Source organism: Heptranchias perlo, chromosome 1 (assembly GCF_035084215.1).
Source record: "Heptranchias perlo isolate sHepPer1 chromosome 1, sHepPer1.hap1, whole genome shotgun sequence".
Taxonomy (NCBI): Eukaryota; Metazoa; Chordata; class Chondrichthyes; order Hexanchiformes; family Hexanchidae; genus Heptranchias; species Heptranchias perlo.
In genome coordinates, this window is record NC_090325.1 from 4,069,251 (window position 1) to 4,095,780 (window position 26,530).

The following is a 26,530-nucleotide window of genomic DNA, read 5'->3' on the forward strand; positions in this document are numbered from 1 at the left end:
TTGCCATACAATGTTTTACTACAAGCAGTTATCAATAATTATGCATCTTTTTAGCAACGTCACAACACCTTAACATTGTCCACGACCACCGAAAGCTTGGAGGTGTCGGCCGTGTCTCAGTGGGACGCACTCTCGCCTCTGAGTCAGGTTCAAGTCCCACTCCAGAGACTTGGGCACAAAATCTAGGAATGCAGTACTGAGGGAGCGCTGCACTGTCGGAGGGTCAGTACTGAGGGAGCGCTGCACTGTCGGAGGGTCAGTACTGAGGGAGCGCTGTACTGTCGGAGGGTCAGTACTGAGGGAGCGCTGCACTGTCGGAGGGTCAGTACTGAGGGAGCGCTGCCCTGTCGGAGGGTCAGTACTGAGGGAGCGCTGCACTATCGGAGGGTCAGTACTGAGGGAGCGCTGCACTGTCGGAGGGTCAGTACTGAGGGAGCGCTGCACTATCGGAGGGTCAGTACTGAGGGAGCGCTGCACTGTCGGAGGGTCAGTACTGAGGGAGCGCTGCACTGTCGGAGGGTCGGTACTGAGGGAGCGCTGCCCTGTCGGAGGGTCAGTACTGAGGGAGCGCTGCACTATCGGAGGGTCAGTACTGAGGGAGCGCTGCACTGTCGGAGGGTCAGTACTGAGGGAGCGCTGCACTGTCGGAGGGTCAGTACTGAGGGAGCGCTGCACTATCGGAGGGTCAGTACTGAGGGAGCGCTGCACTGTCGGAGGGTCAGTACTGAGGGAGCGCTGCACTGTCGGAGGGTCAGTACTGAGGGAGCGCTGCACTATCGGAGGGTCAGTACTGAGGGAGTGCTGCACTGTCGGAGGGTCAGTACTGAGGGAGCGCTGCACTGTCGGAGGGTCAGTACTGAGGGAGCGCTGCACTATCGGAGGGTCAGTACTGAGGGAGCGCTGCACTGTCGGAGGGTCAGTACTGAGGGAGCGCTGCACTGTCGGAGGGTCAGTACTGAGGGAGCGCTGTACTGTCGGAGGGTCAGTACTGAGGGAGCGCTGCACTGTCGGAGGGTCAGTACTGAGGGAGCGCTGCACTATCGGAGGGTCAGTACTGAGGGAGCGCTGCACTGTCGGAGGGTCAGTACTGAGGGAGCGCTGTACTGTCGGAGGGTCAGTACTGAGGGAGCGCCGCACTGTTGGAGGGTCAGTACTGAGGGAGTGCTGCACTGTCGGAGGGTCAGTACTGAGGGAGCGCTGTACTGTCGGAGGGTCAGTACTGAGGGAGCGCCGCACTGTTGGAGGGTCAGTACTGAGGGAGCGCTGCACTGTCGGAGGGTCAGTACTGAGGGAGAGCCGCACTGTCGGAGGGTCGGTACTGAGGGAGCGCCGCACTGTCGGAGGGTCGGTACTGAGGGAGCGCCGCACTGTCGGAGGGTCGGTACTGAGGGAGCGCCGCACTGTCGGAGGGTCGGTACTGAGGGAGCGCCGCACTGTCGGAGGGTCGGTACTGAGGGAGCGCCGCACTGTCGGAGGGTCGGTACTGAGGGAGCGCCGCACTGTCGGAGGGTCGGTACTGAGGGAGCGCCGCACTGTCGGAGGGTCGGTACTGAGGGAGCGCCGCACTGTCGGAGGGTCGGTACTGAGGGAGCGCCGCCCTGTCGGAGGGGCAGTACTGAGGGAGCGCCGCACTGTCGGAGGGTCGGTACTGAGGGAGCGCCGCACTGTCGGAGGGTCGGTACTGAGGGAGCGCCGCACTGTCGGAGGGTCGGTACTGAGGGAGCGCCGCACTGTCGGAGGGTCGGTACTGAGGGAGCGCCGCACTGTCGGAGGGTCGGTACTGAGGGAGCGCCGCACTGTCGGAGGGTCGGTACTGAGGGAGCGCCGCACTGTCGGAGGGGCGGTACTGAGGGAGCGCCGCACTGTCGGAGGGTCGGTACTGAGGGAGCGCCGCACTGTCGGAGGGTCAGTACTGAGGGAGCGCTGCACTGTCGGAGGGGCAGTACTGAGGGAGCGCCGCACTGTCGGAGGTGTCGTCTTTCAGATGAGACATTAAACCGAGACCCCTTCTGCCCTCTCAAGTGACCGCAAAAGATCCCACTCAACTATTTTGAAGAGGAGCAGTGGAGCCCCTCCCCCCCCGCCCCCGTGTCCTGGTCAATATTTATCCCTCAACCAACATCACTGAAAAACAGATTATCTGGTCATTATCATATTGCAGTTTGTGGGATCTTGCTGTGCGCTACTTGGTTGCCCCGTTTCCTACATTGTAACAGTGACTACAATTCAATAAATACTTCATTGGCTGGAAAGGGCTTTGGGATGTCCTGAGGTTGTGAAAGACACCATAGAAATGCAAATCTTTCTTTCTTTCTTTTTACCTTTTTCCACTCTTTCCATCCTCATTTCTCCCTTTCTTTTCCGATCCCTCCTCTCTCCTCTCCTCCGGTTACCCTGTGAATCCCAGAACGCCAACCTTCCTTCCAGAAGCTTCTCCTTGCTCTCTGGAAGGTGCTGACTCCTGCTGGGTTACTCCTGCATCCTGGTGCCCATTTATTAATGAGTTATCAGCCGGGTATTTGAGTGGATGGGAGAGGGGACCAAATCTACCTTACTGCCTTCAACCACTGTCCACACAGGAACAGAACGAGGCCATTCAGCCCCTCGAGCTTGTAACACAGAAACAGGAGGAGGCCATTCAGCCCCTCGAGCCTGTTGCATAGGAACAGGAGGAGTGTTATTATATCGGGGATACACAAGAGGTCAGAGTTGGAGGAGTGCAGAGTTCCTGGAGGGTTGTAGGGCTGGAGGAGGTTACAGAGAGAGGGAGGGCTGAGGGCCATGGAGGGATTTGAAAACAAGGATGAGAATTTTAAAATCGAGGTGTTGGTGGTAAAGGAGCCAATGGAGGTATAATAAACACACCTTGAGTTACTAGGTATAACACTCCTGTATATATTATACAATTACATACCGTGTGTTACTGGGTATAACAGTCCTGTATATATTATATAATAACACACCGTGCGTTACTGGGTATAACACTCCTGTATATATTATATAATAACACACCGTGTGTTACTGGGTATAACACTCCTGTATATATTATATAATAACACACCGTGAGTTACTAGGTATAACACTCCTGTATATATTATATAATAACACACCGTGAGTTACTAGGTATAACACTCCTGTATATATTATATAATAACACACCGTGCATTACTGGGTATAACACTCCTGTATATATTATATAATAACACACCATGTGTTACTGGGTATAACAGTCCTGTATATATAATATAATAACACACCGTGTGTTACTGGGTATAACACTCCTGTATATATTATATAATAACACACCATGTGTTACTGGGTATAACAGTCCTGTATATATTATATAATAACACACCATGTGTTACTGGGTATAACAGTCCTGTATATATTATATAATAACACACTGTGTGTTACTGGGTATAACACTCCTGTATGTATTATATAATAACACACCATGTGTTACTGGGTATAACACTCCTGTATATATTATATAATAACACACCGTGTGTTACTGGGTATAACACTCCTGTATATATTATATAATAACACACTGTGTGTTACTGGGTATAACACTCCTGTATATATTATATAATAATACACTCTGTGTTACTGGGTATAACACTCCTGTATATATTATATAATAACACACCGTGTGTTACTGGGTATAACACTCCTGTATATATTATATAATAATACACTCTGTGTTACTGGGTATAACACTCCTGTATATATTATATAATAACACACCGTGTGTTACTGGGTATAACACTCCTGTATATATATTATATAATAACACACCATGTGTTACTGGGTATAACACTCCTGTATATATTCTATAATAACACACCGTGTGTTACTGGGTATAACACTCCTGTATATATTATATAATAACACACCGTGTGTTACTGGGTATAACACTCCTGTATATATTATATAATAACACACCGTGTGTTACTGGGTATAACACTCCTGTATATATTATATAATAACACACCGTGTGTTACTGGGTATAACCCTCCTGTATATATTATATAATAACACACCGTGTGTTACTGGGTATAACACTCCTGTATATATTATATAATAACACACCGTGTGTTACTGGGTATAACCCTCCTGTATATATTATATAATAACACACCGTGCGTTACTGGGTATAACACTCCTGTATATATTATATAATAATACACTCTGTGTTACTGGTTATAACACTCTTGTATATATTATATAATAACACACCGTGCGTTACCGGGCACAATACTCCTGTATAAGAAACATAAGAACATATAAGAATATAAGAAATAGGAGCAGGAGTAGGCCATACGGCCCCTCGAACCTGCTCTGCCATTCAATCAGATCATGGCTGATCTTCTACCTCAACTCCACTTCCCCACCTGATTCCCATGTTCCATATATACAATGACTCAGCATCCACAGCCCTCTGGGGTAGAGAATTCCAAAGATTCACAACCCTCTGAGTGAAGAAATTTGTCCTCAGGGGAAACAACCTCTCAGCACCTACCCTGTCAAGCCCTCTCAGAATTTTAGATGTTTCAATGAGATCACCTCTCATTCTTCTAAACTCCAGAGAGCATAGGCCCATTCTACTCAACCTCTCCTCATAGGACAACCCTCTCATCCCAGGAATCAATCTAGTGAACCTTCGTTGCACCGCCTCTAAGGCAAGTATATCCTTCCTTAGATAAGGAGACCAAAACTGTACACAGTATTCCAGGTGAGGTCTCACCAGAGCCCGATATAATTGCAGCAAGACCTCCTTACTCTTATACTCCAGCTCCCTTGCAATAAAGGCCAACATACCATTTGCCTTCCTAATTGCTTGCTGTACCTGCATGTTAACTTTCTGTGATTCGTGTACAAGGACACCCAAATCCCTCTGAATACCAACATTTCTCAGTCTCTCATCTTTTAAAAAATATTCTTCTTTTCTGTTCTTCCTACCAAAGTGGATATTTTCACATTTCCCCGAAGTATGCTCCATCTGCCAACTTCTTGCCCACTCACTTAACCTGTCTATATCCCTTTGCAGACTCTTTGTGTCCTCCTCACAGCTTACTTTCCCACCTAGCTTTGTGCCGTCAGCAAACTTGGATACATTACACTGATCCTTGCGGCGCCCCACTGGTTACAACCTGCCAACCCGAAAATTACCAGTTTATTCCGACTCTCTGCTTTCTGTTTGTTTAGCAATCCTCTATGCATGCTAGTATATTACACCCAATCCCATGAGCTCGAATCTTGTGTAACAACCTCTTGTGAGGTGAGGTGAGAGTGACTGCCCTTGACATCAAGGCAGCATTTGACCGAGTGTGGCACCAAGGAGCCCTAGTAAAATTGAAGTCAATGAGAATCAGGGGGAAAACTCTCCAGTGGCTGGAGTCATACCGAGCACAAAGGAAGATGATAGTGGTTGTTGGAGGCCAATCATCTCAGCCCCAGGACTTTGCTGCAGGAGTTCCTCAGGGCAGTGTCCTAGGCCCAACCATCTTCAGCTGCTTCAACAATGACCTTCCCTCCATCATAAGGTCAGAAGTGGGGATGTTCGCTGATGATTGCACAGTGTTCAGTTCCATTCGCAACCCCTCAGATAATGAAGCAGTCCGTGCCCACTTGCAGCAAGACCTGGACGACATCCAGGCTTGGGCTGATAAGTGGCAAGTAACATTCGTGCTCGACAAATGCCAGGCAATGAACATCTCCCAACAAGAGAGAGTCTAACCACCTCCCCTTGACATTCAACGGCATTACCATCACCGAATCACCCACCATCAACATCCTGGGGGTCACCGTTGACCAGAAACTTAACTGGACCAGCCATATAAATACTGTGGTTACAAGAGCAGGTCAGAGGCTGGGTATTCTGCAGCGAGTGACTCACCTCCTGACTCCCCAAAGCCTTTCCACCATCCACAAGGCACAAGTCAGGAGTGTGATGGAATACTCTCCACTTGCCTGGATGAGTGCAGCTCCAACAACACTCAAGAAGCTCGACACAATCCAGCACAAAGCAGCCCGCTTGATTGGCACCCCATCCATCACCCTAAACATTCACTCCCTTCACCACCGGCGCACTGTGGTTGCAGTGTGTACCATCCACAGGAATGTCATACCCAATAACAGCGTGTTATTATACAATATAAACAGGAATGTTCTACACAGTGATACACGGTGTGATACTGCATTATATATAAAAGGAAAAGATTAGTGAAAGTAAACTTAGTTAAACAAATATTTTGTATCTGTCTTCACAATATAAGACACAAAAACATACCAGAAATAGTGGGGAACCAAGGGGCTAATGAAAGTGAGGAACTTAAAGTAATTACGATTGGGAAGGAAAAAGTACTGGAGAAATTAATGGGACTAAAAGCCAACAAATCCCCCCTGGACCTGATGGCCTACATCCTAGGGTTCTAAAAGAGGTGGCTGCAGAGATAGTGGATGCATTGGTTGTGATGTTCCAGAATTCCCTAGATTTTGGAAGGGTCCCTGCGGATTGGAAGGTAGCAAATGTAACCCCGCTATTCAAGAAAGGAGGGAGAGAGAAAACAGGGAACTACAGATCGGTTAGCCTGACATCAGTCTTTGGGAAAATGCTGGAATCTATCATTTAACGACATAGTAATATGACACTTAGAAAATCATAATATGATTAGGCAGAGTCAACATGGGTAAATAAGGGGGAACCAGTGGATGTAGTAGATTTGGATTTTAAAAACGCATTCGATCCGTTTTATTACTGTGTAGAACATTCCTGTTTATATTGTATAATAACACGCTGTTATTGGGTTTAACACTCCTGTATATATTATATAATAACACACCATGTGTTACTGGGTAGAACACTCCTGTATATATTATATAATAACACACCGTGTGTTACTGGGTATAACACTCCTGTATATATTATATAATAACACACCGTGTGTTACTGGGTATAACACTCCTGTATATATTATATAATAACACACCATGTGTTACTTGGTATAACACTCCTGTATATATTATATAACACACCGTGTGTTACTGGGTATAACACTCCTGTATATATTATATCATAACACACCGTGTGTTACTGGGTATAACACTCCTGTATATATTATATGATAACACACCGTGTGTTACTGGGTATAACACTCCTGTATATATTATATAATTACATACTGTGTGTTACTGGGTATAACACTCCTGTATATATTATATAATAACACACCATGTGTTACTTGGTATAACACTCCTGTATATATTATATAATAACACACCGTGTGTTACTGGGTATAACACTCCTGTATATATTATATAATAACACACCGTGTGTTACTGGGTATAACACTCCTGTATATATTATATAATAAACACACCGTGTGTTACTAGGAATATCACTCCTGTAGATATTTTATAATAACACACGTATGTTACTGGGTATAACACTCCTGTATATTTATTATATATATATCTTTTCTTCGTTCATCGGATGTGGGCGTCACTGGCGAGGCCGTCATTTATTGCCCATCCCTAATTGCCCTTGAGAAGGTGGTGGTGAGCCGCCTTCTTGAACCGCTGCAGTCCGTGTGGTGACGGTTCTCCCACAGTGCTGTTAGGAAGGGAGTTCCAGGATTTTGACCCAGCGATGATGAAGGAACGGCGATATATTTCCAAGTCGGGATGGTGTGTGACTTGGAGGGGAACGTGCAGGTGGTGTTGTTCCCATGTGCCTGCTGCCCTTGTCCTTCTAGGTGGTAGAGGTCGCGGGTTTGGGAGGTGCTGTCGAAGAAGCCTTGGCGAGTTGCTGCAGTGCATCCTGTGGATGGTGCACACTGCAGCCACAGTGCGCCGGTGGTGAAGGGAGTGAATGTTTAGGGTGGTAGATGGGGTGCCAATCAAGCGGGCTGCTTTGTCCTGGATGGTGTTGAGCTTCTCGAGTGTTGTTGGAGCTGCACTCATCCAGGCATAATAATATATCATGCATTACTTGGTATAACACTCCTGTATATATTATATAATAAACACACTGTTACTGGGTATAACACTCCTGTATATATTATATAATAACACACCGTGCATCACTGGGTATAACACTCCTGTATATATTATATAATAAACACACTGTTACTGGGTATAACACTCCTGTATATATTATATAATAACACACCGTGCATCACTGGGTATAACACTCTTCTATATATTATATAATAAACACACTGTTACTAGGTGTAACACTCCTGTATATGTTATATAATAACACACCGTGTGTTACTGGGTACAACACTCCTGTATATATTATATAATAACACACCGTGTGTTACTGGGCATAACACTCCTGTACATATTATATAATAACACATTGTGCGTTACTGGGTATAACACTCCTGTATATATTATATAATAACACACCGTGTGTTACTGGGTATAACACTCCTGTATATATTATATGATAACACACCGTGTGTTACTGGGTATAACACTCCTGTATATATTATATGATAACACACCGTGTGTTACTGGGTATAACACTCCTGTATATATTGTATAATAACACACCGTGTATTACTGGGTATAACACTCTTGTATATATTATATGATAACACACCGTGCGTTACCGGGTATAACACTCCTGTATATATTATATAATAACACACCGTGTGTTACTGGGTATAACACTCCTGTATATATTATATGATAACACACCGTGTGTTACTGGGTATAACACTCCTGTATATATTGTATAATAACACACCGTGTATTACTGGGTATAACACTCTTGTATATATTATATGATAACACACCGTGCGTTACCGGGTATAACACTCCTGTATATATTATATGATAACACACCATGTGTTACTGGGTATAACACTCCTGTATATATATTATATAATAACACACCGTGTGTTACTGGGTATAACACTCCTGTATATATATTATATAATAACACACCGTGTATTACTGGGTATAACACTCCTGTATATATTATATGATAACACACCGTGCGTTACCGGGTATAACACTCCTGTATTTCGACATCGTTCACCTGAGGAAGGAGGAAGCCTCCGAAAGCTTGTGAATTTAAAATAAAATTGCTGGACTATAACTTGGTGTTGTAAAATTGTTTCCAATTGACCACTCCCTGGATAAGCTCTCATATGTATGAATACAAAAGACTCCCTCACTGACACACACCACCTAAATACAATTAGCACTAATTGGTATAAATCACACAGATACAATTAACAGATTCCCTTCTCTCTCTTTAAACTTTATATACAACACATACAAAAATTTAAAAAATCAAGAACTTCCATACTCTGTACAATTTATACTATTCTCAGCATTACATTGTGAGCCGACCCTTCCCCACGACCCCTAATAATTTCTTCGTACATGTATTTCTTTCAGTAAAACAATCCGACAGCTGATGGTTTGAATCCAGACATTTAATTTTCGAGATTTCCTTTCTCTCCAGCATTTGTTTCAAGCAGTGAGGTCAATCCGTAATCTTCTCTCACTCACATTTCTCGCAGCGTGTACATTAACCCACAGTGAACGATTGTCTACATAACATTCAGTGGGTTTACTATCTTCAGTACTCCCATTGTACAGGACGTCACTCAAAATATTTGCCGAATCGAATCCCATATCCACTGCATCGACAAGGGCCGGGGTTTCAGCAGCCAGAGTATCTTAACAACCCTGTTTATTTTCTTAGCTTCCCAAACTAAAGGATGACATTTCCCATTCTCACCCATAAGAAACACGATGAAACCAGCTGCACCAGAAAACCCATCAGGAAGATTAGCAGGTGAATCATCGCTAAAGATAACTGGCTTCATTTTCTTTGGGTCACCTAAGGATGGGTTCTTAAGTGCGCATTTATCTATATTTAATTTTCGTAATGTTTTATTTTCCCTCAAACTATTCTCTGCTACGGGTGTTTCATTGATGTACTTAACACCAACACATCAAAACTAGCATCTGGTCTAGTCTGAGTCCACAACCAGTTCAACTGACCAATCAAGCTTTATAATTGCTCTGTCTCTTCTTTAGATATAACATCACCTCTCTGTGATGACCTAGTCCGATTAACCGGGTTGGGAGTAACACTCTCTAAATAGGACTGTTGATTTAAAGTTATACCAGACCCACTCTGCTTCATATCTAAACCAATAGATTTAAAAGCCCCACAGGCCTGACTCCCAATTTTAAATTCGACTCGAATTTTACCAATGACGAATTTCTCAAATTCCACAGTCCCACCCCATAAGAAATCATAAACATGCATCATGAAGATGCCTGAAAGTTTTCTGTTACCCTACCAATAAAACATTGCGGGATCTGATTTTCGTTGAACACAACCGATTTTCAGCAAAACAGATCTCACCGAAAAATACCACATCCTGGAAGCATCATTCAGGCCACAGGTGCATTTGTTTCGTTTCCATAGTTTTCCTTCTGCATCTGCTGCCTCTTGAGGCAGTTTCAGAAAAACTTCTCTCTGCAAAGTATCGCCCTGCAGAAATGCGGCTTTTATGTCAATCGATCTACACTCCCATGAATGTGTGGCTAAAAGAGGTTACCTTTCCAGCAGTGGGAGAATCCACTCGAAAATCTGGATGTCTTCAAAACCCCTAGGTACCAACCTCACTTTAGTTTTATACGTCCCATCTGCAAGGACTTTCTCAGTACAAACCCATCAATGTGACAAAGCTGGTTGACCCTAATCTGTTACCTCAGAATAAACGTCAAAATCTTTCCAACTATCTAACTCCCTTTGTTTCGCCTCTCTTTCTCGTTTATCCTCAAGTTTATTGGCAGCCACCAAAACTTCACGATCATAGAATCATAGAATCATAGAAGTTACAACATGGAAACAGGCCCTTCGGCCCAACATGTCCATGTCGCCCAGTTTATACCACTAAGCTAGTCCCAATTGCCTGCACTTGGCCCATATCCCTCTATACCCATCTTACCCATGTAACTGTCCAAATGCTTTTTAAAAGACAAAATTGTATCCGCCTCTACTACTGCCTCTGGCAGCTCGTTCCAGACACTCACCACCCTTTGAGTGAAAAAATTGCCCCTCTGGATCCTTTTGTATCTCTCCCCTCTCACCTTAAATCTGTGCCCCCTCGTTATAGACTCCCCTACCTTTGGGAAAAGATTTTGACTATCGACCTTATCTATGCCCCTCATTATTTTATAGACTTCTATAAGATCACCCCTTAACCTCCTACTCTCCAGGGAATAAAGTCCCAGTCTGTCTAACCTCTCCCTGTAAGTCAAACCATCAAGTCCCGGTAGCATCCTAGTAAATCTTTTCTGCACTCTTTCTAGTTTAATAATATCCTTTCTATAAAAGGGTGACCAGAACTGTACACAGTACTCCAAGTGTGGCCTCACCAATGCCCTGTACAACTTCAACAAGACATCCCAACTCCTGCATTCAATGTTCTGACCAATGAAACCAAGCATGCTGAATGCCTTCTTCACCACCCTATCCACCTGTGACTCCACTTTCAAGGAGCTATGAATCTGTACTCCTAGATCTCTTTGTTCGATAACTCTCCCCAACGCCCTACCATTAACGGAGTAGGTCCTGGCCCGATTCGATCTACCAAAATGCATCACCTCACATTTATCTAAATTAAACTCCATCTGCCATTCATCGGCCCACTGGCCCAATTTATCAAGATCCCGTTGCAATCCTAGATAACCTTCTTCACTGTCCACAATGCCACCAATCAGAGGACTTCTGCTTTCAGTTCTGTTACGTGACTGTTCTGTGATCTTTGTTTCATTGTCTGACCAAGTCAAGCTACGTCCTCTACTTCCACTTGAATGTCCGTAGGGACTATTACCGCGAGATCTCCCTCTTTCATCTCTAGTTCCCGGTCGTTTTCTGATGTGAGATTCATTTCCGGACTCCCTATCACTACTTGTACTCTGCTTTTGTACTTATCACTCTTTTACCCCATTCTGCCAGTCCACGGACCTCACTGAATGGCCAACATCCTGAACATTCAACCAATATTTAAACTGACCAGTAGCTTTGCCTGCATGTCCCAAAGTTGTCACATCCCCCCATTCATTCGTCCCCTCTGGAGCACATGTCACCCGTGTCCCCACTTTGGGTAATTGTTCTGTGGATGAGCTCTGTCACGTGTTTCTTGATCACTGACATTACCACTGTCCAGCCCTTGATCCACCTCAGTCTGTTCCTCAGGAACCTCATCAAAAGAATCATGAACATCTGAGGCACAAGGTACTTCTATCAACTGCTCAGAGTCCGAGATTTCATAATTAATTCCAATTAATCGTGAAGAATGAACCCTAACAGTTTGATTACCATGTTGCACTGTCTTAGCATCACGACCTATTATTACCTTACCAGGGCCTTTCCGTTCCCTATGACCCTCTCTTTTATAGTATACCAAATCTCCTGAATTGAACTCTGTCTCAGATGGTCTAATACGATGCTTCAGAGCTCTATGAATTTTCTCTGATACCTCAGCCTTGATAAAAGCCTGTCTTCCTGCATACGTAGCATTTAAATGCTCAGAAAAAATGGCACTATGAGCCTTGTATATTCCTCATCAACTACACCTGCATCTTTTAGCAGCACCTTTAAACGTTAAGTAGGGTGGGCAAATGTAACTTTCAGACAATTTGTTTTTATTCTCTCTTATCCTTATTGCCTGTTGCCATTAATACTTGTCTAACATGCTGATGAGAAACATCAGGTTTTATTAAGGGGATATAATAATGCCCTGACTGGGTAAACTGCACATCAACCGATTCCCCAACAATGATTACCTCATCGTGTTCCATGTCAAGTTTCATTTTTGCCTTTTCCATGGAAGGTTTACCCAAAAGCAGAGGGATCTCACTGGAGACTCCATCCATACTTATAAAATGGCTTACTCCAGCTATCTTACAAGGAATTACCACTCTTTCGAGTGATCTCAAGGTGTTGTCATCTCCAAACTTAAAACATGTCGAACTTTTATATTCCTTAACCTTGCTTTGATCCTCACTACTTTGTGAATTAGGATAACATTTTAACCAATCTACCCCGCACACAGTGGAAGTACATGCACTAACTCCGCACAATTAAAGGAATCCGTGACTAATACATTCATCTCAGGATTAAAACTCCTTGTGACCAGTATCATCTGTTCATTTTCATCATTATCTTCATCATTATCTTCATTCTCTTCATTATCTTCATTCTCATCATTATCTTCATTCTCTTCATCATTATCTTCATTCTCATCATTATCTTCATTCTCTTCATTATCTTCATTCTCTTCATCATTATCTTCATTCTCATCATTATCTTCATTCTCTTCATTATCTTCATTATCTTCATTCTCTTCATCATTATCTTCATTCTCTTCATTATCTTCATTCTCTTCATCATTATCTTCATTCTCTTCATTATCTTCATTCTCTTCATTATCTTCATTATCTTCATTCTCTTCATCATTATCTTCATTCTCTTCATTATCTTCATTATCTTCATTCTCTTCATCATTATCTTCATTCTCTTCATTATCTTCATTCTCTTCATTCTCTTCATCATTATCTTCATTCTCTTCATTATCTTCATTATCTTCATTCTCTTCATCATTATCTTCATTCTCTTCATTATCTTCATTATCTTCATTCTCTTCATCATTATCTTCATTCTCTTCATTATCTTCATTATCTTCATTCTCTTCATCATTATCTTCATTCTCTTCATTATCTTCATTCTCTTCATTATCTTCATTCTCTTCATTATCTTCATTATCTTCATTCTCTTCATCATTATCTTCATTCTCATCATTATCTTCATTCTCTTCATCATTATCTTCATTCTCCTCATCATTATCTTCATTCTCATCATTATCTTCATTCTCTTCATCATTATCTTCATTATCTTCATCATTATCTTCATTCTCTTCATTATCTTCATCATTATCTTCATTCTCTTCATCATTATCTTAATTCTCTTCATCATTATCTTCATTCTCATCATTATCTTCATTCTCTTCATTATATTCATTCTCTTCATCATTATCTTCATTATCTTCATCATTATCTTCATTCTCTTCATTATCTTCATTATCTTCATTCTCATCATTATCTTCATTCTCTTCATCATTATCTTCATTCTCTTCATTATCTTCATTCTCATCATTATCTTCATTCTCATCATTATCTTCATTATCTTCATCATTATCTTCATTCTCATCATTATCTTCATTCTCTTCATTATCTTCATTCTCTTCATCATTATCTTCATTCTCATCATTATCTTCATTATCTTCATTCTCATCATTATCTTCATTCTCTTCATTATCTTCATTCTCTTCATCATTATCTTCATTCTCATCATTATCTTCATTATCTTCATCATTATCTTCATTCTCTTCATTCTCTTCATCATTATCTTCATTCTCTTCATCATTATCTTCATTATCTTCATTATCTTCATTCTCTTCATTATCTTCATTCTCTTCCTCAGAACTACTTTCTTCCTGAGTCATTTCAAAGACCCTGCGTCTTCTCTCTGGGCAATTCGTCTCATGATGATACTTAGAGTCACATCTAAAGCATCTCCTGATTTTTCCTTGGGCATTCCTGGAATTCATTCGCCTGTTATTACTGTCCCAATTTTGTCTTCTGTTGATATAACTGGATTTGCTGCACCTGTTTTCATCACCAATCCGGCTGTCTTTAATCCTTCCATCTTATTGACTCCTGCGTCCGGTCTCTTGAAAACTTTGAAACCCGGACTGGCGCCTGCGTTTAGTATCTGGAACATTTCAAAACCTGGTAACCATCGGATCATCTACTCTTTGTGTCACAGCGGAAGGTCTCATTTGTTCCATGAAGGTTGAAGGGAATGATTGTTTCCCCAGGAATTTCTTTAAGGCAGCAGAGTTTCCTTTTCCGAGAACTGGATGCCAGTTAGGACCAGTTGCCTGTCCATATGAGACACTTTAGCACAATCTAGTAATTTAAATGCTAGTACCGATCCAGGGGTTCCAAATCTGAACTTTGTCAACTTTTTGTACAATTTGTTAAAGTCCAAGATATACTCGTCCATTGAATGACCGTCCGTTTTCCAAAATCTATCAAATGCTGACCAGGTCTCACAGGCACTTAACAGGTCATCTTTCTTGTAGATTTGATCCAGAAATTCTATTAGAAATGTAAAACCTTCATCATTATCCAAAAGACCTGCATCCATCTCAGGAAATAACTTACTTCTGATTTTACTCTGTTCGGGAAGCGACAATGCCAAGGCCATGCCTTGTCTTCTCTTTGGGAGAGTAGTGACCTGTGTCCACATATCAACCTCATTCTTCCACTGGTCATACGGTCCAAACTCCGAGAACATCGGAGGGAAATCATACCTCAACGATTTAAACTTGCTTTCTTCCATTTTCCACTGTGGCCACTAGGCTTTCAAGTTTTGTTTTTCTTTCTTCTTATATCCAAAAAAAAATTGTAGTTTCCAAACTCCACATTTAGGCAACCATTCACTGATACCATGTTATAAACTGGATAGCCAGGTGGTAAAGGATAGAATACTAGAGCCTGATCTTCAGTTGCTTCCAAGCCTTTATTCACAAAGATTCACATTACACACACCACACCCGAGCTAAACTCTCCTATAAATTGATACAAGAGAGTCCCCAATTGATATCCACCACCTGAATACAATTAACACTAATTGATATAAATCACATGGATACAATTAACATGTTACTGGGTATAACACTCCTGTATATTATATAATAACATTATAGGAAAAATGCTAGAATCTATTATTAAGGAGGTGATAGCAGGGCAGTTAGAAAATCTCAATGCAATCAGGCAGAGTCAACACGGCTTTGTAAAAGGGAAATCGTGTTTGACTAATTTATTAGAGGAAGTAACAAGCAACGTGGATAAAGGGGATCCTGTGGATGCTGTGTACTTGGGTTTCCAGAAGGCTTTTGACAAGGTGCCACATCAAAGGCTGCTACACAAAATAAGAGCTCATGGTGTAGGGGGTAACATATTAGCATGGATAAAGGATTGGTTAGCTAACAGGAAACAGAGAGTTGGCATAAATGGGTCATTTTCAGGTCGGCAAGATGTAACGAGTGGAGTGCCACAGGGATCAGTGCTTGGGCCTCAACTAATTACAATCTATATCAATGACTTGGATGAAGGGACCGAATGTATGGTTGCTAAATTTGCTGATGACACAAAGGTAGGTAGGAAAGTAAGTTGTGAAGAGGACATAAGGAGTCTGCAAAGGGATATAGATAGGTTAAGTGAGTGGGCAAAAATTTAGTAGATGGAGTATAATGTGAGAAAATGTGAACTTGTCCACTTTGGCAAGAGGAATAGAAAAGCAGTATATTATTTAAATGGAGAGAGATTGCAGAACTCTGAGGTACAGAGGGATCTGGGTATTCTAGTACATGAATCACAAAAAGTTAGTATGCAGGTACAACAAGTGATTAGGAAGGCAAATGATATGTTGTCATTTATTGCAAGGGGAATGGAATATAAAAGTAGAGGTGTTTTGCTACAGTTGTACAGGGCATTGGTGAGACCACATCTAGAATACTGTGTGCAGTTTTGGTCTCCTTATTTAAGAAAGGACATAATTGCTTTGGAGGCAGTTCAGAGAAGGTTCACTCGACTGATTCCTGGGATGAGGGGGTTATCTTATGAGGAAAGGTTGGACAAGTTGGGCCTGTATACAATGGAGTTTAGAAGAATGAGAGGTGATCTTATTGAAACATATAAGATCCTGAGGGGGCTTAAAGGGGTAGATGCTGAGAGGATGTTTCCCCTTGTGGGAGAGACTAGAACTAGGGGCCACAGTTTAAAAATAAGGGGTCTCCCATTTAAGACGGAGATGAGGAGAAATGTTTTCTCTCAGAGGGTCGTGAGTCTGTGGAACTCCCTTCCCCAGAGAGCGGGGGAGGCAGGGTCACTGAATATTTTTAAGGCTGAGTTAGAGAGATTTCTGATTAGCAAGGGAGTCAAAGGTTATAGTAGGTAGACGGGAAAGTAGGGTTATAGTCACAATCAGATCAGCCATGATCTTATCAAATGGCAGAGCAGGCTCGAGGGGCCGAATGGCTTACTCATGCTCTTAATTCACATGTTCGTATGTAATACACTGTTACTGGGTATAACACTCCTGTAAATATTATACAAAAGCATACCGTGCGTTACTGCATAGAACACTCCCGTATATATTATATAAAAACACACCGTGTGTTACTGGGTATAACACTCCTGTATATATTATATAATAAGACATCAAGGCAGCATTTGACCGAGTGTGGCACCAAGGAGCCCAAGTAAAATTGAAGTCAATGGGAATCAGGGGGAAAACTCTCCAGTGGCTGGAGTCATACCTAGCACAAAGGAAGATGGTAGTGGTTGTTGGAGGCCAATCATCTCAGCCCCAGTACATTGCTGCAGGAGTTCCTCAGGGCAGCGTCCTAGGCCCAACCATCTTCAGCTGCTTCAACAATGACCTTCCCTCCATCATAAGGTCAGAAATGGGGATGTTCGCTGATGATTGCACAGTGTTCAGTTCCATTCGCAACCCCTCAAATAATGAAGCAGTCCGTGCCCACATGCAGAAAGACCTGGATAACATCCAGGCTTGGGCTGATAAGTGGCAAGTAACATTCGCGCCAGACAAGTGCCAGGCAATGACCATCTCCAACAAGAGAGAGTCTAACCACCTCCCCTTGACATTCAACGGCATTACCATCACCGAATCCCCCACCATCAACATCCTGAGGGTCAACATTGACCAGAACCTTAACTGGACCAGCCATATAAATAATGTGACGACAAGAACAGGTCAGAGGCTGGGTATTCTGCGGCGAGTGACTCACCTCCTGACTCCCCAAAGCCTTTCCACCATCTAAAAGGCACAAGTCAGGAATGTGATGGAATACTCTCCACTTGCCTGGATGAGTGCAGCTCCAACAACACTCAAGGAGCTCGACACCATTCAGGATAAAGCAGCCCGCTTGATTGGCACCCCATCCACCACCCGAAACATTCACTCCCTTCACCACCGGCGCACTGTGGCTGCAGTGTGTACCATCCACAGGATGCGCTGCAGCAACTCGCCAAGGCTTCTTCGACAGCACCTCCCAAACCCGCGACCTCTACCACCTCGAAGGACAAGGGCAGCAGGCACATGGGAACAACACCACCTGCACGTTCCCCTCCAAGTCACACACCATCCCGACTTGGAAATATATCGGCCGTTCCTTCATCGTCGCAGTGTCAAAACCTTGGAATTCCCTTCCTAACAGCACTGTGGGAGAACCGTCACCACACGGACTGCAGCGGTTCAAGAAGGCGGCTCACCACCACCTTCTCAAGGGCAATTAGGGATGGGCAATAAATGCCGGCCTCGCCAGCGACGCCCACTTCCCGTGAACAAATAAAAAAAACATTGTGTGTTACTGGGTGTAACACTCCTGTATATATTATATAACACACCGTGTGTTACTGGGTATAACACTCCTGTATATATTATATAATAACACACCGTGTGTTACTGGGTATAACACTCCTGTATATATTATATAATAACACACCGTGCGTTACTGGGTATAACACTCCTGTATATATTATATAATAACACACCGTGTGTTACTGGGTATAACACTCCTGTATATATTATATAATAACACACCGTGCGTTACTGGGTATCACACTCCTGTATATATTATATAATAACACACCGTGCGTTACTGGGTGTAACACTCCTGTATATATTATATAATAACACACCGTGCGTTACTGGGTATAACACTCCTGTATATATTATATAATAACACACCGTGCGTTACTGGGTGTAACACTCCTGTATATATTATATAATAACACACCGTGCGTTACTGGGTATAACACTCCTGTATATATTATATAATAACACACCGTGCGTTACTGGGTATAACACTCCTGTATATATTATATAATAACACACCGTGCATTACTGGGTGTAACACTCCTGTATATATTATATAATAACACACCGCGCGTTACTGGGTGTAACACTCCTGTATATATTATATAATAACACACCGTGCGTTACTGGGTATCACACTCCTGTATATATTATATAATAACACACCGTGCGTTACTGGGTGTAACACTCCTGTATATATTATATAATAACACACCGTGCGTTACTGGGTATAACACTCCTGTATATATTATATAATAACACACCGTGCGTTACTGGGTATAACACTCCTGTATATATTATATAATAACACACCGTGCATTACTGGGTGTAACACTCCTGTATATATTATATAATAACACACCGTGTGTTACTGGGTATAACACTCCTGTATATATTATACTATAACACACCGTGTGTTACTGGGTATAACACTCCTGTATATATTATATAATAACACACCGTGCGTTACTGGGTATAACACTCCTGTATATATTATATAATAACACACCGTGTGTTACTGGGTATAACACTCCTGTATATATTATATAATAACACACCGTGCGTTACTGGGTATCACACTCCTGTATATATTATATAATAACACACCGTGCGTTACTGGGTGTAACACTCCTGTATATATTATATAATAACACACCGTGCGTTACTGGGTATAACACTCCTGTATATATTATATAATATCACACCGTGCGTTACTGGGTATAACACTCCTGTATATATTATATAATAACACACCGTGCATTACTGGGTGTAACACTCCTGTATATATTATATAATAACACACCGTGTGTTACTGGGTATAACACTCCTGTATATATTATACTATAACACACCGTGTGTTACTGGGTATAACACTCCTGTATATATTATATAATAACACACCGTGCGTTACTGGGTGTAACACTCCTGTATATATTATATAATAACACACCGTGTGTTACTGGGCATAACACTCCTGTATATATTATATAATAACACACCGTGTGTTACTGGGTATAACACTCCTGTATATATTATATAATAACACACCGTGCGTTACTGGGTATAACACTCCTGTATATATTATATAATAACACACCGTGTGTTACTGGGTATAACACTCCTGTATATATTATATAATAATACACTGTTACTGGGTATAACACTCCTGTATATATTATATAATAACACACCGTGTGTTACTGGGTATAACACTCCTGTATATATTATATAATAACACACCGTGTGTTACTGGGTATAACACTCCTGTATATATTATATAATAATACACTGTTACTGGGTATAACACTCCTGTATATATTATACTATAACACACCGTGTGTTACTGGGTATAACACTCCTGTATATATTATACTATAACACACCGTGTGTTACTGGGTGTAACACTCCTGTATATATTATATAATAACACACCGTGCGTTACTGGGTATAACACTCCTGTATATATTATATAATAACACACCGTGTGTTACTGGGTATAACACTCCTGTATATATTATATAATAATACACTGTTACTGGGTATTACACTCCTGTATATATTATATAATAACACACCGTGTGTTACTGGGTATAACACTCCTGTATATATTATATAATAACACACCGTGTGTTACTGGGTATAACACTCCTGTATATATTATATAATAATACACTGTTACTGGGTATAACACTCCTGTATATATTATATAATAACACACCGTGTGTTACTGGGTATAACACTCCTGTATATATTATACTATAACACACCGTGTGTTACTGGGTGTAACACTCCTGTATATATTATATAATAACACACCGTGTGTTACTGGGCATAACACTCCTGTATATATTATATAATAACACACCGTGTGTTACTGGGTATAACACTCCTGTATATATTATATAATAACACACCGTGCGTTACTGGGTATAACACTCCTGTATATATTATATAATAACACACCGTGTGTTACTGGGTATAACACTCCTGTATATATTATATAATAACACACCGTGTGTTACTGGGTATAACACTCCTGTATATATTATATAATAACACACCGTGTGTTACTGGGCATAACACTCCTGTATATATTATATAATAACACACCGTGTGTTACTGGGCATAACACTCCTGTATATATTATATAATAACACACCGTGTGTTACTGGGTATAACACTCCTGTATATATTATATAATAACACACCGTGTGTTACTGGGTATAACACTCCTGTATATATTATATAATAACACACCGTGTGTTACTGGGTATAACACTCCTGTATATATTATATAATAATACACTGTTACTGGGTATAACACTCCTGTATATATTATATAATAACACACCGTGTGTTACTGGGTATAACACTCCTGTATATATTATATAATAACACACCGTGTGTTACTGGGTATAACACTCCTGTATATATTATATAATAATACACTGTTACTGGGTATAACACTCCTGTATATATTATACTATAACACACCGTGTGTTACTGGGTAATACAGTCTTGCAGTAATATAGGGACCTGGAAACCTGTTTCTCCTGCTCTGCCAGATGGTTACATCGAGGTGCACTTCCTGTCAACATTTCCCTTCTAAATTCCTTGGACCACACTGACGACAGAAGCTGCCTTTGCACACCTTGTCACTTTTTTTTAATTATTCGTTTATGGGATGTGGGCATCGCTGGCGAGGCCGGCATTTATTGCTCCTCCCTAATTGCCGTTGAGAAGAATCTCACAACACCAGGTTATAGTCCAACAATTTTATTTGAAAATCACAAGCTTTCGGAGGCTTTCTCCTTCGTCAGGTGACGAAGGAGAAAGCCTCCGAAAGCTTGTGATTTTCAAATAAAATTTTTGGACTATAACCTGGTGTTATAAGATTCTTTACATTTGTCAACCCCAGTCCATCACCGGCATCTCCACATCATGCCCTTGAGCCGCCTTCTTGAACCGCTGCAGTCCGTGTGGTGAAGGTTCTCCCACAGTGCTGTTAGGAAGGGAGTTCCAGGATTTTGACCCAGTGACGATGAAGGAACGGCCGATATATTTCCATGTTTGGATAGTGTGTGACTGTAACTACATCCTGTAATTAGAAAGAAAGAGATAGGACTTACATTTATATAGCACCTTTTACCAGCGCAGGACGTCCCAAAGCGCTTTACAGCCAATGAAGTATTTTTGAAGTGTAGTCATTGTTGTAATGTAGGAAACGCAGCAGCCAATTTGTGCACAGCAAGATCCCACAAACAGCAATGAGATAATGATCAGATAATCTAAATGGAATTACATAGAATTTACAGCATAAAAACAGTCCATTCGGCTCAATTGGTCTATGCCGGTGTTTACGCTCCACACGAGCCTCCTCCGACCCCTATTTCATCTCACCCTATCAGCATATCCTTCTAATCTGTTTAGTGCCGTTGGTTGAGGGATAATTATTGTTCCAGGGATAAGCCAGTGTCAACCAAGGGGCAGGGATCAAGCACGGGGGCAGTGACGGGACACCATCGAGGAACACAACGCAGAGCTATCGGCACTGCTCGCATCCCATGAAGGGGTTAAGCAGTGCTGGCTGTTTCTGGGCTGGACGGCCACTAACTGAGCCACAGTTCCAGCGTTCTCTCCCCCTCCCTCTCCCTCTCTCTCTCTTTGTTGTCTTTCTGCTGGTGTGGCTGATTCACGGTTCAGCGACCCGTGCCTGACGTGACCATGCAGGTGTGTGTGGGAACCCCAGTCGGCAGGCCCTAATTAGTAGCATTGTGTGAGCTCCCCTGCCAGGCCTTTCAGGCCAGCCGGTCACCTCAGATAGAGCTCGAACGCTTGATGCCACTTGGCAATTGACACATCGGACAATGGCCGTTTTTTTTTTTGGGGGGGGGAGGGGGAGGGGGAGGGGTGAGGGGGCTGTTCGTTACGATTGAAGGGGACGGAAAGCTACAAGGCCCGAGGCCTGTCCTTTCACCTCCGACAACACGTACCCACCTCACAGATGTGAGCAGAGGCGGGTCAGAAACAATTAGGCCTCACGTAGGCCTCAGCATGATCAGTGCGTCCTTGCCCCATTGTTCGAGAGCCAGTTAATAACCCGGGCCTGTCAGGCCCTGGAGGTGATTGCCTGTGACAGGAGCTGTGAGTTTGGGGCAGGGGGTTAGGGAGCTTGATAGAGCCACGGTTCGGGCCTTAGTTGTCAGGCCCACCCACTCAGCAACTCCGAGCCAGGCTCAGCTTTTTATAAAACCTTCAGTGTTTTCTTTTAATTTAAAAAAATCCGGGACTCTGTTTCTTGAACGAGCCACAGACAGTGATCTCTTCACCATATAGTCTTTAAATTATTTCTAATGCCTCTTTTCTTTGCATCCTGTCCATCTCTCGTGAAAAAGAAAAAAGAAACAACATAGGAAAATGGGAATAAGAGGAGGCCATTCAGCCCCTCGAGTCTGTTCAATGAGATCATGGCTGATCTGTATCTTAACTCCATCCAACCGCCTTACCTCCATATCCCTAATACCCTCGGCTAGCAAAAATCTATCAATCCCAGATTTAAAATTATTAATTGAGCTAGCATCTACTGCTTTTTGTGGGAGAGAGTTTGACATCAATGCAGCATTTGACCGAGGAGCCTCATAAAATTGAAGTCAATGGGAATCAGGGGGAAAACTCTCCAGTGGCTGGAATCATACCAAGCACAAAGGAAGATAGTAGTGGTTGTTGGAGGCCAATCATCTCAGCCCCAGGGCATTGCTGCAGGAGTTCCTCAGGGCAGCGTCCTAGGCCCAACCATCTTCAGCTGCTTCATCAATGACCTTCCCTCCATCATAAGGTCAGAAATGGGGATGTTCGCTGATGATTGCGCAGTGTTCAGTTCCATTCGCAACCCATCAAATAACGAAGCAGTCCGAGCCCGCATGCAGCAAGACCTGGACAACATCCAGGCTTGGGCTCGTAAGTGGCAAGTAACATTCGCACCAGATAAGTGCCAGGCAATGACCATCTCCAAAAAGAGAGAGTCTAACCACCTCCCCTTGACATTCAACGGCATTACCATTGCTGAATCCCCCACCATCAACATCCTGGGGGTCACCATTGACGAGAACCTTAACTGGACCAGCCATATAAATACTGTGGCTACAAGAGCAGGTCAGAGGCTGGGTATTCTGCGGCGAGTGACTCACATCCTGACTCCCCAAAGCCTTTCCGCCATCTACAAGGCACAAGTCAGGAGTGTGATGGATTACTCTCCAGTTGCCTGGATGAATGCAGCTCCAACAACACTCAAGAAGCTCGACACCATCCAAGATAAAGCAGCCCGCTTGATTGGCACCCCATCCACCACCCGAAACATTCACTCCCTTCACCACCGGCGCACAGTGGCTGCAGTGTGTACCATCCACAGGATGCGCTGCAGCAACTCGCCAAGGCTTCTTCGACAGCACCTCCCAAACTCACGACCTCTACCATCGAGAAGGACAAGAGCAGCAGGCACATGGGAACAACACCACCTGCACGTTCCCCTCCAAGTCACACACCATCCCGACTTGGAAATATATCGCCGTTCCTTCATCGTCACTGGGTCAAAATCCTGGAACTCCCTTCCTAACAGCACTGTGGGAGAACCTTCACCACACGGACTGCAGCGGTTCAAGAAGGCGGCTCACCACCACCTTCTCAAGGGCAATTAGGGATGGGCAATAAATGCTGGCCTCACCAGCGATGCCCACATCCCATGAACGAATAAAATAAAACTTCTAACACCCTTTGCATGAAGAAGTGTTTCCTAATTTCTCTCCTAAATGGCCTGGCTCTGATTTTAAGATTATGTCACTTGGTCCTAGACTCCCTCACAAGTGGCAAGCAACATTCGCGCCAGATAAGTGCCAGGCAATGACCATCTCCAACAAGAGTGAGTCTAACCACCTCCCCCTGACATTCAACGGCATTACCATCGCCGAATCCCCCACCATCAACATCCTGGGGGTCACCATTGACCAGAAACTTAACTGGACCAGCCATATAAATACTGTGGCTACAAGAGCAGGTCAGAGGCTGGGTATTCTGCGGCGAGTGACTCACCTCCTGACTCCCCAAAGCCTTTCCACCATCTACAAGGCACAAGTCAGGAGTGCGATGGAATACTCTCCGCTTGCCTGGATGAGTGCAGCTCCAACAACACTCAAGCAGCTCGACACCATCCAAGATAAAGCAGCCCGCTTGATTGGCACCCCATCCACCACCCTAAACCTTCACTCCCTTCACCACCGGCGCACCGTGGCTGCAGTGTGCACCATCCACAGGATGCACTGCAGCAACTCGCCAAGGCTTCTTCGACAGCACCTCCCAAACCCGCGACCTCTACCACCTAGAAGGACAAGGGCAGCAGGCACATGGGAACAACACCACCTGCACGTTCCCCTCCAAGTCACACACCATCCCGAATTGGAAATATATCGCCGTTCCTTCATTGTCGCTGGGTCAAAATCCTGGAACTCCCTTCCTAACAGCACTGTGGGAGAACCGTCACCACACGGACTGCAGCGGTTCAAGAAGGCGGCTCACCACCACCTTCTCAAGGGCAATTAGGGATGGGCAATAAATGCTGGCCTCGCCAGCGATGCCCACATCCCGTGAACGAATAAAAAAAAAGGTTACAGAACGGAAGGAGGCCATTCAGCCTGTTGAGTCCATGCCGGCTCGATGCAAGAGCAATCCAGCTAGTCCCACTCCCCCGCCCTATCCCCGTAGCCCTGCAAATTTTTTCCTTTCAAGTACTTATCCAGTTCCTTTTTGAAGGCCATGATTGAATCTGCCTCCACCACCCCCTCGGGCAGTGCATTCCAGATCCTAACCACTCGCTGTGTAAAAAAGATTTTCCTCATGTCACCTTTGGTTCTTTTGCCAATCACCTTAAATCTATGTCCTCTGGTTCTTGACCCTTCCGCCAATGGAAACAGTTTCTCTCTATCTACTCTATCTAGACCCTTCATGATTTTGTACACCTCTATCAAATCTCCTCGCAACCATCTCTGTTCCAAGGAGAACAACTCCAGCTTCTCCAGTCTATCCATGTAACTAAAGTTCCTCATCTCTGGAATCATTCTAGTAAATCTCTTCTGCACCCTCTCTCAGGCCTTCGCATCTTTCCTCCAGTGCAGTGGCCAGAACTGGACACAATACTCCAGTTGTGGCCGAACCAGTGTTTTATAAAGGTTCATCATGACTTCCCTACTTTTGTACTCTCTGCCTCTATTTATAAAGCCCAGGATCCCGTATGCTTTTTTAACCACTTTCTCAACCTACCCTGCCACCTTCAACGATTTGTGCACATATACCCCCAGATCTCTCTGTCCCTGTACCCCTTTTAGAGTTGTGTCCTCTAGTTTATTTTGCCTCTCCTCGTTCTTCCTATTGAAATGTATCACTTCGCATTTTTCTGCGTTAAATTTTAACTGCCACGTGTCCGCCCATGCCACCAGCCTGTCTATATCCTCTTGAAGTCTATCACTA

General features: G+C 43.2%; 1 protein-coding gene across 1 annotated transcript in view; it reads right to left on the reverse strand.

Moving 5' to 3' along the window:
* LOC137312274 (V-type proton ATPase subunit B-like) overlaps window positions 1-26,530 on the reverse strand; it is a 187,789-nt gene that overhangs the window by 40,631 nt on the left and 120,628 nt on the right. The window lies entirely within an intron of this gene.